Source organism: Panthera onca, chromosome C1 (assembly GCF_046562875.1).
Source record: "Panthera onca isolate mPanOnc1 chromosome C1, mPanOnc1 haplotype 2, whole genome shotgun sequence".
In the NCBI taxonomy this organism is placed as follows: Eukaryota; Metazoa; Chordata; class Mammalia; order Carnivora; family Felidae; genus Panthera; species Panthera onca.
In genome coordinates, this window is record NC_138346.1 from 149,136,250 (window position 1) to 149,150,655 (window position 14,406).

General features: G+C 34.7%; 1 protein-coding gene across 3 annotated transcripts in view; it reads left to right on the forward strand.

Annotated features, from left to right (window-relative positions):
• Positions 1–14,406, forward strand: part of COL24A1 (collagen type XXIV alpha 1 chain) — a 409,345-nt gene that overhangs the window by 163,397 nt on the left and 231,542 nt on the right. The window lies entirely within an intron of this gene.

The window sequence follows — 14,406 nt, forward strand, 5'->3', positions numbered from 1 at the left end:
GCTTTCCGAGCAGAGCTGTTAACTTATGACCTCCCAGACACTAAGTCGCGCTTGCTGTCAGAACACAGTCCGTCAGGCCCCTCCGCTTTTGCCAGCCAGACTCGGGGGCTCTGCTTGGCCAGCGGGCTGCCCCTCCGCTCCGGCTCCCTCCCGCCAGTCCATGGAGCGCGCACAGCCTCGCTGCCCTTCCTACCCTCTTCCGTGGGCCTCTCATCTGCGCTTGGCTCCGGAGACTCCGTTCTGCTAATCCTCTGGTGGTTTTCTGGGTTCTTTAGGCAGGTGTAGGTGGAATCTAAGTGATCAGCAGGACGCGCGGTGAGCCCAGCGTCCTCCTACGCCGCCATCTTCCGCATCACCCCCACCATGATCTGTTTTAACTGCACATATTTGTGGAGGACATTGTATTTGTGACAGGTGTTAAAAACTACCACTGAGGCTTAAATGCATTAAATAAGGTTTGTTGGGTGTGGTTTTATTATAAAATTTCCTAGATATTTACCATGAATTTTAGATTAATCAAGATCAATAGAGCATTCAAACTTTATAATCCTCCTATAATTTTTTTAAGATAATGAAAAAAATGCAGAATGCATGGTCTTGACAATAAATTTTGACATACAGTCATAGGATTTATTTTCCTTTAGGGAATAAAGATTTCTTTTCAATTAAGACACTTTAAAGTATAAAGACAAACCTAAATATTTTTCTTTTCTCAGTTATTATTTAGCAAGAATAACATAGGTAGAATTGTTGGCCTCTAAGAAAGTTATTTAAAAAGTCATCTTGTTTCTTGCACAAGAAATGATCTGTCCATTTCAAAAGGATGTTAATAATAGCTGTATTTGTTAGTGTACTAGAGTGTCAAGTAGTACAGTACTATGTATAGTAAATGTCTTACACATATCTCACTTTATCTCCACAAGAGCATTATAAGCTAAGGATTATCTCCATTTTACAGATGGTTTAGTTATTGCTGTCACATAACTATCAAGTGACTTTGCCAGGATTCTAACCCAGTTCTTAACCACTTAGCTTTGGGACGAAATTGTGGAAAACATTCAACACTATGCTAAAGTGTTTCTACTTTATTCATGGGCATCATGAAGCAATCAAAGATATTTAAGTAGTAAAGTGTCCTAGGTGATTTATGTTTTAAAAATATATCAGTCAGCATGGAGGAGGGCTTAAATAGGAGGGAAACTGAAGGCAAGGAGATGAACTCGTAAAAGCTAGAAAAGAATTATAAAGATCTGAAATAGAGCATTCAATCAATCAGCCAATATTTACTGATTGCCTTTCATATGAGCCATTGTGCTAGACTGTCCACAAAGATGAAAAGTATTGATCCTTACTTTCAAAAGACTTACAATCTAGAGAAAGATATGCAAGAAACTTTTTTTTTCTATCTCTTTTTGTAGCTAATTTGGGTATTTAATAATTTATATTAAAATGTCCATTTTAGCTGGCTTTCTAAGTAAAGGATTCTCTTTAATTTTAATTAATTTTTAGTGTATATTTTCTCTTTCTTTTTTTTTTTAATATATGAATTTTATTGTCAAATTGGTTTCCATACAACACCCAGTGCTCATCCCAAAAGGTGCCCTCCTCAATACCCATCACCCACCCTCCCCTCCCTCCCACCCCCCATCAACCTTCAGTTTGTTCTCAGTTTTTAACAGTCTCTTATGCTTTGGTTCTCTCCCACTCTAACCTCTTTTTTTTTTTTTCTTCCCCTCCCCCATGGGTTTCTGTTAAGTTTCTCAGGATCCAAATAAGAGTGAAACCATATGGTATCTGTCTTTCTCTGTATGGCTTATTTCACTTAGCATCACACTCTCCACTTCCATCCACATTGCTACAAAAGGCCATATTTCATTCTTTCTCATTGCCACGTAGTAGTCCATTGTGTATATAAACCACAATTTCTTTATCCATTCATCAGTTGATGGACATTTAGGCTCTTTCCATAATTTGGCTATTGTTGAGAGTGCTGCTATAAACATTGGGGTACAAGTGCCCCTATGCATCAGTACTCCTGTATCCCTTGGGTAAATTCCTAGCAGTGCTATTGCTGGGTCATAGGGTAGGTCTATTTTTAATTTTCTGAGGAACCTCCACACTGCTTTCCAGAGCGGCTGCACCAATTTGCATTCCCACCAACAGTGCAAGAGGGTTCCCGTTTCTCCACATCCTCTCCAGCATCTATAGTCTCCTGATTTCTTCATTTTGGCCACTCTGACTGGCGTGAGGTGATATCTGAGTGTGGTTTTGATTTGTATGCAAGAAAACTTTTATAATAACCATATGAATAATATTCAATTTGTAATACAAGCCTCCAGTCTGACAAGTAATGGAATAGGGAACTGTGCGGAGAAGGTAGCACTTGAGCTGACATGATGAATGAGTAGGATTTGCATCCAGACAAGGGAGATGTATGGCATTCAGGAAAAGGAAGCTTGTGAGAGGATGGAAGTGTAATATGTGGAACACTCTTACACTAAAAGCTATTCGTTGTTTGCATGAAATTCAAACTTAACTGGGCATCCTGTATTTTATCTGGCAACCCTATTGGCCACCTACAAAGTTTCCATATATACAGCAATGTTTCTCCCTTTTTTTCTGTCTCTATGGAAGAAATATTCTTCCTCTTTCTCCGTATTCAAGTCCCACACACGTTTTGCAGCAAAACCTCTCCTCAACTACTGAACAACCTCATACCATCAGTTATCACCTACCTTTACACTGATCTCTCTCTTGAATCAAAATTTCCCCTTTGCACTTAAAACCATTTTCACTGCCAATGTTGTAGCTCAGGCCCTTTTTACTTTTCACCAGCATTAGTAATAATCCTTCATTTGTTCTTCCAGCCTCCAGTCTGGCATTTCTTCAAATCTGCTTCTGAGTAGATGATGGAATAATGTTTGTAAAGTATAGATCTTATCATGTCATCCTTGTGCTTATTCCTTCAGTGATCTCCACGCTTCCAGGTTAAGGCTCGCACTTCTTTACTTTTTTTTTTTTTTTAATTTTTTTTTTTCAACGTTTTTTATTTATTTTTGGGACAGAGAGAGACAGAGCATGAACGGGGGAGGGGCAGAGAGAGAGGGAGACACAGAATCGGAAACAGGCTCCAGGCTCGGAGCCATCAACCCAGAGCCTGACGCGGGGCTCGAACTCACTGACCGCGAGATCGTGACCTGGCTGAAGTCGGACGCTTAACCGACTGCGCCACCCAGGCGCCCCTACTTTTTATGCAAGGTTCTTTATAACCTACCCTGTCTCTCTAACTCTATTCTCTATAATCATATAGACATACATAGTCATATAGTGATGGAAGCATCACTCTTCTGAAAACCTTATTCCAGCTAAACTGTTTAGAAGACCAAACCGTACTATACTTGTTCAAATCTCAAGCTTCTTACCTTCATATATTACAACTGATGATTTATCTCTCTATTAGACTATAAGCTTTTGAGAGAAGAGCCTAACTGATTTTATGAACATCACAATAATCATAATAATGTCCATAACATATAACAGGAATGCAATAGATATTGGCTGAATGCATGATTGATTGAATGACTGTGTTAAAAACTATTTGGGAAATAGAAACAATACAACTTGGAATTTATTAAATGAAAGAGAATTCGAGGATAAAGCTGAGACTATTACTTGGGTTACTGTTGTCATTGATTTAAATAGGAAACTTAGGAGGAGCAGGTTTAGAGGATGGGAAATACAAGAAGTTTCATTCTGGGTATAGTTAGTTTGAAGTTCCTCTTTGACATCAAGGTAGAAACAATCAAGAAATCACAGTAAACCAAACTTAAAAATAGAAATAGTAGCATGAGGGGATGTTGAGAGAGAAAGGTAGTATAGAGAATGGAATTGATAACTTCTATAATGTTTAACACTTCACCTGCTACATAACTGAACTTGATGCATATATACACACATGCATTTATCCATTCACTCAGTATTTCATTTATTTAACATCTATTGAATTTCTTTTATGTGTTAGACCAAGGAGTAAATGTGAGATTATAAAGATGTCTTTTTGTTGTTGTTAATTTTTTTTAACATTTTTTTTTTTTTTTGAGAGGCAGAGAGAGACAGAGCACAAGTAGGGGAATGGCAGAGAGAGAGGGAGACACAGAATCCGAAGCAGGCTCCAGGCTCCGAGCTGTCAGCACAGAGCCTGATGCGGGGCTTGAACCCATGAACCACGAGATCATAACCTGAGCCAAAGTTGGCCGCCCAACTGACTGAGCCACCCAGGTGCCCCTTATATAGATTATAAAGATTATAGATTTCTAAACCATGGTTCCGCCTCTGGATGAGGTAACAGTTTGGTGACAGATACCATAAAAATAGCACAAAATGTTGTAAGAAATGCTGTATTAAAGAGTTGGTGAAGTGCTATGAGAGCCTAGATAAATGAGAAACAGATTCTGCTCTAGGAAATTAAGAATTACTTTAAAAGGAAGTGATAATGGAAGTTAATGTTTTCAAGTATGCATTTCATGTTAGGTAAAGAACCAGGTAGCTTTCTAAATTCTTTTCAGTTTGGAAAATTTGTTTCTCTTGAAGTTTGGTAAAGAAAAATGTCATAGAACTGAAGAAAACCAACTGATAAAACCAACCAATATTACAATAGTGATATTTAAAATTTCCTTCTCATTACTTCTTTTAGTTTTAGAATTACATTGTTTAAAAGTGGGACAAAAAACCCTGAAAACCAGACATTTTAATGAATACAAATGGTTGAATTTCCAATGAGTAATAATTACTTTGTGGATTACTTTATCTAATTGTATTCGATAAACAGGAACTTTAAGCTTCATCAGGAACATCACTAGACTAATAGATTGTTTAAAATTACTGAATTTTAAAATAACATTTCAGAAGAGATGATTTTATCAAAAGGACCAGAAAATTTTAAAAGAAGAAGGACTTTGTTTTGTAGGTTAAGAAGCGTCAGCTTATGTTTTTCTTCTTGGTGCTTCATTATTTTTATTGAAGTCGTTTCTAGAAACAGAAGGGAAGAACAGAGTCAAACATGCTGACCCTATTAGCGTGATCTTTAGTTCTGTACACAATATCACGGAAGCATCTTAAAACTTCATTTATTTTAATATACATATCTTGTTTGGAAACTAGGGACAATATCAATTACTAAAGCCCTGTTGAGGCTATTCAAGGAGGTCATCAAGACAATTACGTGCACTCTATGTGAAATACATGGTTACCCTATTTGTAAGCCAGTTGGGTTCTTTCCAGAGCACTTTGGCACAGCTCTAAAGAAGCCTTTTATTTTCTCTTCATTTTCTGCCAGTTGACTAAAAACCTCAAACTAAGATTGGAAACTTATGTTGATTATGGTTCTATTCATTATGGGTATGTGGGTGTATATATATGTGTGTATATAGATACAAAACATACTCTCATGAGCCTTTTTAAGAACCACCCGATTTGGCCATCTGCTTTCAAGTATCTCATAATATTAGAAAAACCATCCTTTGCTGCTTACTTCAGAAAGTAAGTGCCCAATAAATATTCTCTGTTCTCCAGTAAATAGAATAATTTATTTATTCCTATAATGGTTTGTGTTGTTACTTTGGCTGTGGAATTAGGGGTGGTAAAATAGGCTGTCATTTTCTGTTGTATGACATCTCTGATAAGTTTTTGGAGAAAGCCTACTATTAGAAATAGGAAGCCTGTTTTAATTTATAAAATTATGTTACAGAATATGTGGAAATAACCTTCACACTGAATTATGAAAATGTCATGTGATCATATGTATAGAGGTGAGCTAACTTGGTAAGAGAAAAATGCATACCTCTGAATAGTTTTCTAAGAGCACCTCAGCTCAGCCCTGAGCACATTTCATGTGCTAAATCAAGATTTCTTACACTAGCCATTTTATTCTCCAGACATCATTTAGTCAGCTGAAAAATACTTATGAGTTTGTACAATGCGTGAGGTATTGTGTTAAGAAATTACTTGGAAATAAGATTAAAACATGGTCTTCTGTCTGCTAGGAACTTGTAATTTTCCGGAAGTGTGAGATTTCCACATGGGAAAAGCTAAAAAAGCATAACTAGGCAACATATAAATGAACAATAAGGAGCTCAGGGAATGACTATTATGGCCATTTTTCTGAAAAACTTTACAGTAGGATTTTGAGATGGATGGATTGGATTTGGCCAGGTAGAGTCAAGGAATGAAAGTCTTTGTACAATAAATACAAAAATGAACTAGAGATGGAGGGCAAAAGTAAACCTATCAGTCTTAAAAAAAAAAAAAGTTAGGAGTCAGATTGTGACATATCTTAAATATAAAGCTGAAAAATTTAAATGCTAATAAGCCCAAAGATTTTTTTGTTGTAATGATAAAAACATACCATAAAGTCTACTTTCTTAACAAATTTTTAAGTGTACAGTACAATAATGTTAACTATATCCATATGTTGTACAGCAAATCGCTAGACCATTTTTATCTTGCATGACTGAAAGGCTATGCCTGTTGAGCAGCAACTTTGAATTTCTACCTCCAACCTGTAGCAGCCACCATTCTACTTTCTGCTTTTATGACTATCACTACTTTAGATACCTCATATATCTAGAATTATACGGTATTTGTTCTTCTGTGATGGGCTTATTTCACTTCACATAAGGTCTTCAAGTTTCATGCATGATGTAGCATATGTTAGAATTTACTTCCGCTTAAAGGCTGAATAACAGTCCATTGCCCAGTAGTCTAAATATCCACATTTTCTTTATCCATTCACCCACTGATGTGCATCTAAGTTGTTTCCACCTATAGACTATTGTGTAATGCTGCATTGAACATGGGAATGCACTTAACTCTTTGAGATTCTGTTTTCAATTCTTTTAGGTAAATACCCAGGAGTGGGGTGGCTGTATCATATGGTAGTTCTATTTTTTAATTTTTGGAGGCACTCCACACAGTTTTCCATAATGGCTGCACTATTTTTTTTTACATTCCCACCAACAGTGCACACGGGTTTTAATTTCTCTACATCCTTGTCAACATTTATTTCCTTTTTTGTTTGTAATAGTCATTCTAACAGTTATGAGGTGATGTCTCCTTGTGGCTTTGATTTGCATTCCCCTAATGGTTAGTGATGTTGAACATTTTACATATATTCAATCATTTGTGTGTTTTACTTGGAGAAATTTCTGTTATAGTCCTTTGGCCATTATTTTAATTGGCTTATTTGGTTTTTGCTGTTGGGTTGTAGGAGTTCCTTGTTATGTTATATATTAAACAATCATATTTATGGATTATGCATATTTTCTCTCATTCTATAAGTTGCCTGTTCCCTGTGTTGGTTGTTTTCTTTCTGTGCAGAAGTATTTACTAGTCTATTTTTGTTTTTGTTGCCTTTGTTTTTGTGTCAAATACAAAAAGTCATTATCAAGACCAATATAATGGAGGTTTCTCCTATGTTTTCTTCTAGGACTTTTATGGTTTCAAGTCTTATGTCTAAATGTTTAATCCATTTTGAGTTGATTTGTATGCACGGTGTAATTTAAGCATCCAATTTCATTCCTTTGCATATCCAGTTTTCCTAACACTGTTTGTTAAAAAGACTATCTTTTCCCCATTGTAGTCATAGCACCCTTGTCAAAGACTATTTCACCATGTGTGTGTAGTTTTATTTCTGGGTACTCTATTCTGTTTCATTGGTCTATATATCTGTCTTTATGCCAGTACCAAACTGTTTTGATTATTATAGCATTTTTTAAAAAATTTTTTAATGTTTATTTATTCTTGAGAGAGAGACAGACAGAGACAGAGTGTGAGTGGGGGAGGGTCAGAGAGAGAGGGAGACACAGAATCTGAAGCAGGCTCCAGGCTCTGAGCTGTCAGCACAGAGCCCAATGCGGGGCTCAAACTCACAAACCGTGAGATCATGACCCGAGTCAATATATTTTGAAGTCAAGAAATTGAGACCTCTAGCTTTCTTCTTTCTCAAGATTGTTTTGACTATTGAGGGTTCTTTGTGGTTCCATATGAATGATAGAATTGTTTTTTCTATATCTGCAAAAAATGCCATTGAGTTCTCACCAGGGATTCCATTGAATCTGTAGATTACTTTTCATAGTGTAAATGTTTTAACAGTATTAAATCTTCCGGTCCATGAACATGATATATCTTTCACTGTGTCATCTTTATTTTTTTTTTCCACTGTGTCATCTTTAATTTCTGTCAACAGTGTTTTATAATTTTCAGTGTACAAATCTTTCACCTCCCTAGTTAAAATTATTCATAAATATTTTATGGTTTTTGATGCTGTGGTAAATGGGATTGTTTTCTTAATTTCCTTTCTGAATTGTTTGTTGTTAACATATAGAAATGTAGCTTATTTTTGTGTATTGATTTTGTAATTCTGCAACTATGTTGAATTCATTTATTAATTCTAACAATATGTTGCTAACATCCTTAGCATTTTTTACATGCATGCTCTTGTCATCTGTGAACAGAAATTTTACCTTTTCTTTCCTACTTCAATGCATTTTTTTCTTTCTTGACTAATTGCTCTATCTAGGACTTCTAGTACTACGTTGGATAGAAGCAATGAGAATGAGCATCCATGCCTCATTCTTAATATTAGAGGAAAGCTTGCAGTTTTCCCACTGTTGAGCACATTATTAACTGTGGACCTCTCATATATGACCTTTATAAGGTTGAGGTAATTTCCTTCTATTTTTAGTTGGTTGAGTGTTTTATCATGAAAGAATATTAAATTCTGTCAGATGCTTTTTCTGCCTCCATAGAGATAATCATGTTATTTTTATCTTTTGTTTTGTTAATGTGGTATCTCATATGATTGATTTTCATATGTAAACAATTCTTATATCCCAGGAGTAAATCTTATTTGGTCATGATGTATGGTCCTTTAATGTGCTCTTGAATTCATTTTGCTAGTTTTTTGTTTTTTTTTTTTTTTTGGAGGGTTTTTACACCTATATTCATTGGAGAATTTGGCCTGTAATTTTCTTTTCTTGTAGTGTCCTTGTCTGGCTTTGGTATCAGGGTAATGCTGGCCTCATAAAGTGAGTTTGGAAGTGTTCCCTCCTCTTGTCATCTGTGAACAGAAATTTTACGTTACCCAACTTTTTGAAAGAGTTTGAAATGATTTGCATTAATTCTTTCTTAAATGTTTTATGGAATTCCCCAGTGAAGTCATTTGGTTCTATGCTTCTCCTGGATGGGATATATTTTATTACTGATTCAATCTCCTTACTACTCAGAGATCTATTGGATTTTGTATTTCTTCATGTTTAGTTTTAGTAGGATATATGTTTCTAGGAATTTTATGTGTGTCTTCTAGGTTATCCAAAATGTTGGTATATAATTGTTCATACTAGCATCTTATGATCCTCTTTCATTTTTTATTTTATTTGAGTATAATCTCTCTTTTTGTTAGTCTAGCTAAAGGTTTGTCAATTTTGTTTTCATTAACAAAAGTTTTATTAATTGTTACCAAGTTTTATTCATTTTTTCTATTGTTTTCCTACTTTCTATTCACTTATTTCTGCTCTAATCTTTATTATTTCTTTCTGTCTCTTAACTATGGGCTTAATTTGTTCTTTTTTCTTTCTTTTTTTTTTTTTTTTTTTTCTAGTTTCTTGAGGTGTAAAGCTAGGTGGCTTATTTGAGATCTTTTTTAATGTAGGTGTGTACCATTTTAAAATTCTCTCCTAGGGGGCCTGTGGGTTGCAGGTTGTTCAGTCAGTTAAGTGTCTGACTCTTGATTTCAGCTCAGGTCATTATCTCACAATGGTGAGATCTAGCCCTGAGTCTGGCTCTAAGCTAAGCACAGATTAGCTCTCTCTTGCCCTTTCTCTGCCTCTCCCCACTTGCATGTGTGCTCTTGCACTAAATAAATAAATAAATAAATAAATAAATAAATAAATAATAAATAAAATCCCCTCTTGGTACTGCTTTTAAACATCCCATAAACTTTAGTATATTGTGTTTTCATTTTTATTTGTCCCAAGATATTTTCTAATTTACCTTTTGATTTCTTCTTTGACCCATGGGTTCTTCAAGAGTGTGTTGTTTAATTTCTTCCTATTTGTGACTTTTTCAGCTTTCCTTCTGTTGATTTCTATTTTCATACCATTAAGGTTAGAAAGGATAGTTGGCATAATTTAAATTTTATTATATGTGTTAAGATTTGTTTTGTGACCTAATATGTGATCTATGTGATCTATGCTGGCAAATGTTCCATATATGCTTGAAAAGAAAATACATCCTGCTGCTTTGTGTGGAATGTTCTTTATCTATTGGGACCATTTAGATTTTAGTGTTATTCAAGTCCTCTGTTTCCCTTATTGAACTTCTGTCTGGTTGTTCTATTAAGTATTGAAAATAGGGCATTGGAATCTCTTGCACTGATTGTGTTGCTGTCTGTTTCTTCCTTCGGTTCTGTCAATGATTGCTTCGTGTATTTGGGTATCTGATATTGGGTGCTTATTTATTTATAATTGTATATCTTCCTGGTGAATTGACCCTTTTGTCATTAGTTAATATCCTTCTTTGTCTCTTATGACTGTTTTTGACTTAAAGTCTATTTTGTTTCATGTAAGTAGGGCCACACCTGTTCTCTTTTGGTTATCATTTGCATGGGATATCTTTTTCCAAGTTTCACTTTCATTTTATATATGTTGTCTACAGTGTGTTTCTTGTAGATATCATATAATTGGATTTTTAAAAAATCCATTCAGGTACTCTAAGTCTTTTGATTGCAGACTTTAATCCATTTACATTTAAAGTAATTACTGGAGTGCCTGGGTAGCTCAGTTGGTTAAGCATCTGACTCTTGACTTCAGCTCAGGTCAGGATCTCATGGTTGTGAGTTTGAGCCCCACAGCCAGGCTCTGTGATAAGTGTGGAGCCTGCCTGGGATTCTCTCTCTCTCCCTCTCTCTCTGCTCCTCCCCCACTTGCACATGCTCTCTCTCAAAATAAATAAATAAACATTTTTAAAAAAAGTAATTACTAATAAAGAAAAACTTACCATTGCCATTTTCTTCATTGTAATTGTTTTGTGTCCTATAGCTTCTTTGTTCCTCTTTTCCTCTCTTGCTGTCTTCCATTATGTTTTGTTGAATTTTTGCTGTGACATGTTTCAAAACCTTTCTTGTTTTCTTTTGTGTATCTTTTATAGATACTTGGTGGTTCCCATGGGGTTTATATGAAACCTCTTATGTTATAGCAATCTATTTTAAGCTGATAACGACTTCAGTTGCATTTGAAACTCCACTCTTTTACTCTATGGAAGATTTTGAGAGTAAAATGATGAAAGAGTTGTTTTCAGAAGAACAATAATAGCAAATTTAAATATGAATGTAGTGAATATATGGAGTAGATAAGTGCAATATCAGTTTAAAGACTTGTAAACACTAATCAACGTGCAATGTATAAGAAGAAAACTATATTTATTGAGTCTCTGTTATATTCAAGGTACCCTTTTATTTATTGTAACAACTTCGTGATGATGATGGTAACATTATTCTACAGATAAGGAAACTCAGGTTATAGCCCTAGTAAGCTTCAGAGCTGAAATCCATATCCAGACTCGACTTCAGATTCTATTTTAAATTAAAAAAAAAAAGAATTTGTTTGTTTAACATGATAAATATGAGACGTGCACAATTTAAACAATGACAATAACACAAACTGTATTAATGTTAAGAATTAGACCATTGTAAGTTTCTCAAGTATCCCTCACTTCCCTTCTTGCATTTATAGATAACAACTCCCTTGTGTTTGCCATACTTTTACCATACTTTTGCCACACTTTTACCAATGTGTTGTTTTGCTTGTTTTGGAAATTAATATAAATAGAACCATAGTACATTAAATCTTCAGTGATTTGCCCCTGCCACTCAGTCTTTTCTTTCCCATATATTCTAGGCTGATGAATGTAATTACAGCTTATTTATTTTTACTGCTATATAGTAACACACTATGTAGATGTACTGCAATTTTGTGATTGATGCAACTGTTGATACACATTTATGGCCTTATTTCTTTCTTGAGATTACTTTTCACAAATCTTCCATGTGTGTTTGTAAAGACTTTGTAAACTCCAACTTGGGGATTCGGTGTTTTACATATGGCCATTAGATCAAGATTGGTCACTTTGCTATTTCAGTCTTCTCTATTCCTGATTTTTATCTGCCAAGATCTAGTAATTTCTGAGAAATGTGTTAAAATTTCCCTGTCTAACATTAGATTACTCAATTTATCTTTATCTATCAATTTTTACTTCATGTAGTGGAATTTATTAGTTGCATAAAAATTGAGAGTTTTTCATCTCTTCCTGGTGAACATAGCCTTTTATCATTATTTAGTGACCCTCTTAACTCTAATAATCTGTCTTACCTTGAAGTCTATCATATGTAACACTAATATGATTATTTCAGCTTTTTTGAGCTGGTGAATCTCTTGCATATCTTTTTCTACTTTTTTGAACATTAAATCTCCCCGTATTTTTGTTTTAGTTGTGTTTCTAATAAACAGCATATAACTAGTATTTTTTTAATTCTGCCTTTATAATTTTTTTAAGATTGTAAATTGGTCTTGGAAGAGAAAGGAAAAAAGACTCTGGATTTATCTGCTTCCCTGAGAGAGTTACTTTTTGTTTCTTGGTCAGTAATACCACCTATGCAGGGTAAAAAGATGCAATGAGAGAATAAGGGAACTTAGTTTTCTTTTATCGCTCAGCCATCAGCTAGTTACACCCTGGATATGGAGCTGAGTCCGTTTCTTACACATACACACTAATCTAAACTTGTATATTCATCAATGTCTTTTGAGCCCCAGGAGTTGGTAATAGATTCTTAGTGTCTGCTTTTTTTATGCCATAAAAAAAAATGATCGGCTTTGTTAGCCGATCATAACTCAGCAAAAAATTATTTGCAAATATTACAAACTTTCTGACTCTCCCAGAGAAGATGTTTCTCTTTCGTCTAAGTTCCCATTATACTTTACTTCTACTTCAATTACAATTCTTATGTACTATTTTTTATTTTAAAGTGCCATCATCAATAATAAATTAGGAATTCATTGAGAATAGGAGCTGTGTTTCATTTGTATTTGTATACTCAGGGTCTAATGTGCTATTTATTATACCTTACACATAGAAAATTAATAAATGTTGGATGAAAAATGAATGAAGAATTAATTAAATAGTTAAGCATTAGCTGTCCTGTGTTGGAACTTAAATATCATAGCATTGATTCCATACCTTCTGTCAGTCTAAATACTTAAAACCTATCACTTAGAGATCTTGAAGAATGTTTTGGATACTAAAGAGTTAGACATCATTGTATCAGTCAGAATTCTTTCAGTTGTAAGTAATGAAAATGCAACTTAAACATGATTATATAAATATGAGCAAAGTTTAGGAATTCAAACAACTAAATCCAGGACCCCAAACAATATCATTAGAATCCAATTACTCCTGCTCTCTTCATGTGTTAATTTATGGATTTCATTCTCAGGCTCTCTCTCCTTCATGATTTCCCATCATCCTTAATGCTATTCCCAACTGTTCCAATGTAGTCCAGAATTTCCTTTAGTTAGGCTGAGGTGGTTTCTGGCTCATTACTGAACCAATCACTGTTTCTGGGGATGTAGAATATGCTGGCTGACTTAGGTACATGTCACATGTCCACCCTCAAATTTAGTCAGGGATGGACTCACCTCCCTTCAAATCGTGTGGGCTGAGTGGGGAGAAAGCGATTCCCTAAGTAAAATTAGGATGCTTTTGCCTGAAAAAAAAACAAAAAAAACAAATGTATGTTGGACTTGCATACAACAACATACACCCATTTCAATAATCTAATCCATCTCTTCCAGTGAAAAATAAGAGAGCTGCACAAAAATGTTAAGTTATTGCCTGAGGTCATGCAGTTTCTCCAATGGCACCATGTACATAATAAGCCTGTGATAATATATTGTAGACTTTTAAACTGACCAAGAGTTTTTCACCTTTTGATTGCAATTAGCAAAGATAGAGCAAGGCATAATGTGAATGTGTTGCAATTTAGCAAAGATAGAGCAAGGCATAATGTGAAGACAAGATTTTAGTGCAGTTTGTCACTTTGCTGCATTCCAGAACAAATGATTAAAGCTACCTGGATAGATTTGCTATTTGGCATATTTACTACATTTAAAAATTAGATAAAATCTTTGAATGGTTATAGAATCACTAAAAGCAATAATGCAGAAGGTAGTTTTTAAAAGAGATTTACTTAAAACTTTGCTGACACATTGAATAGTTAGAGGAACAGAACTGAATAAGAAAAATGTCACCATGTTAAATAGATAGTATAGGGTGTTTTCTGAAGTAGAAAGATTTTTT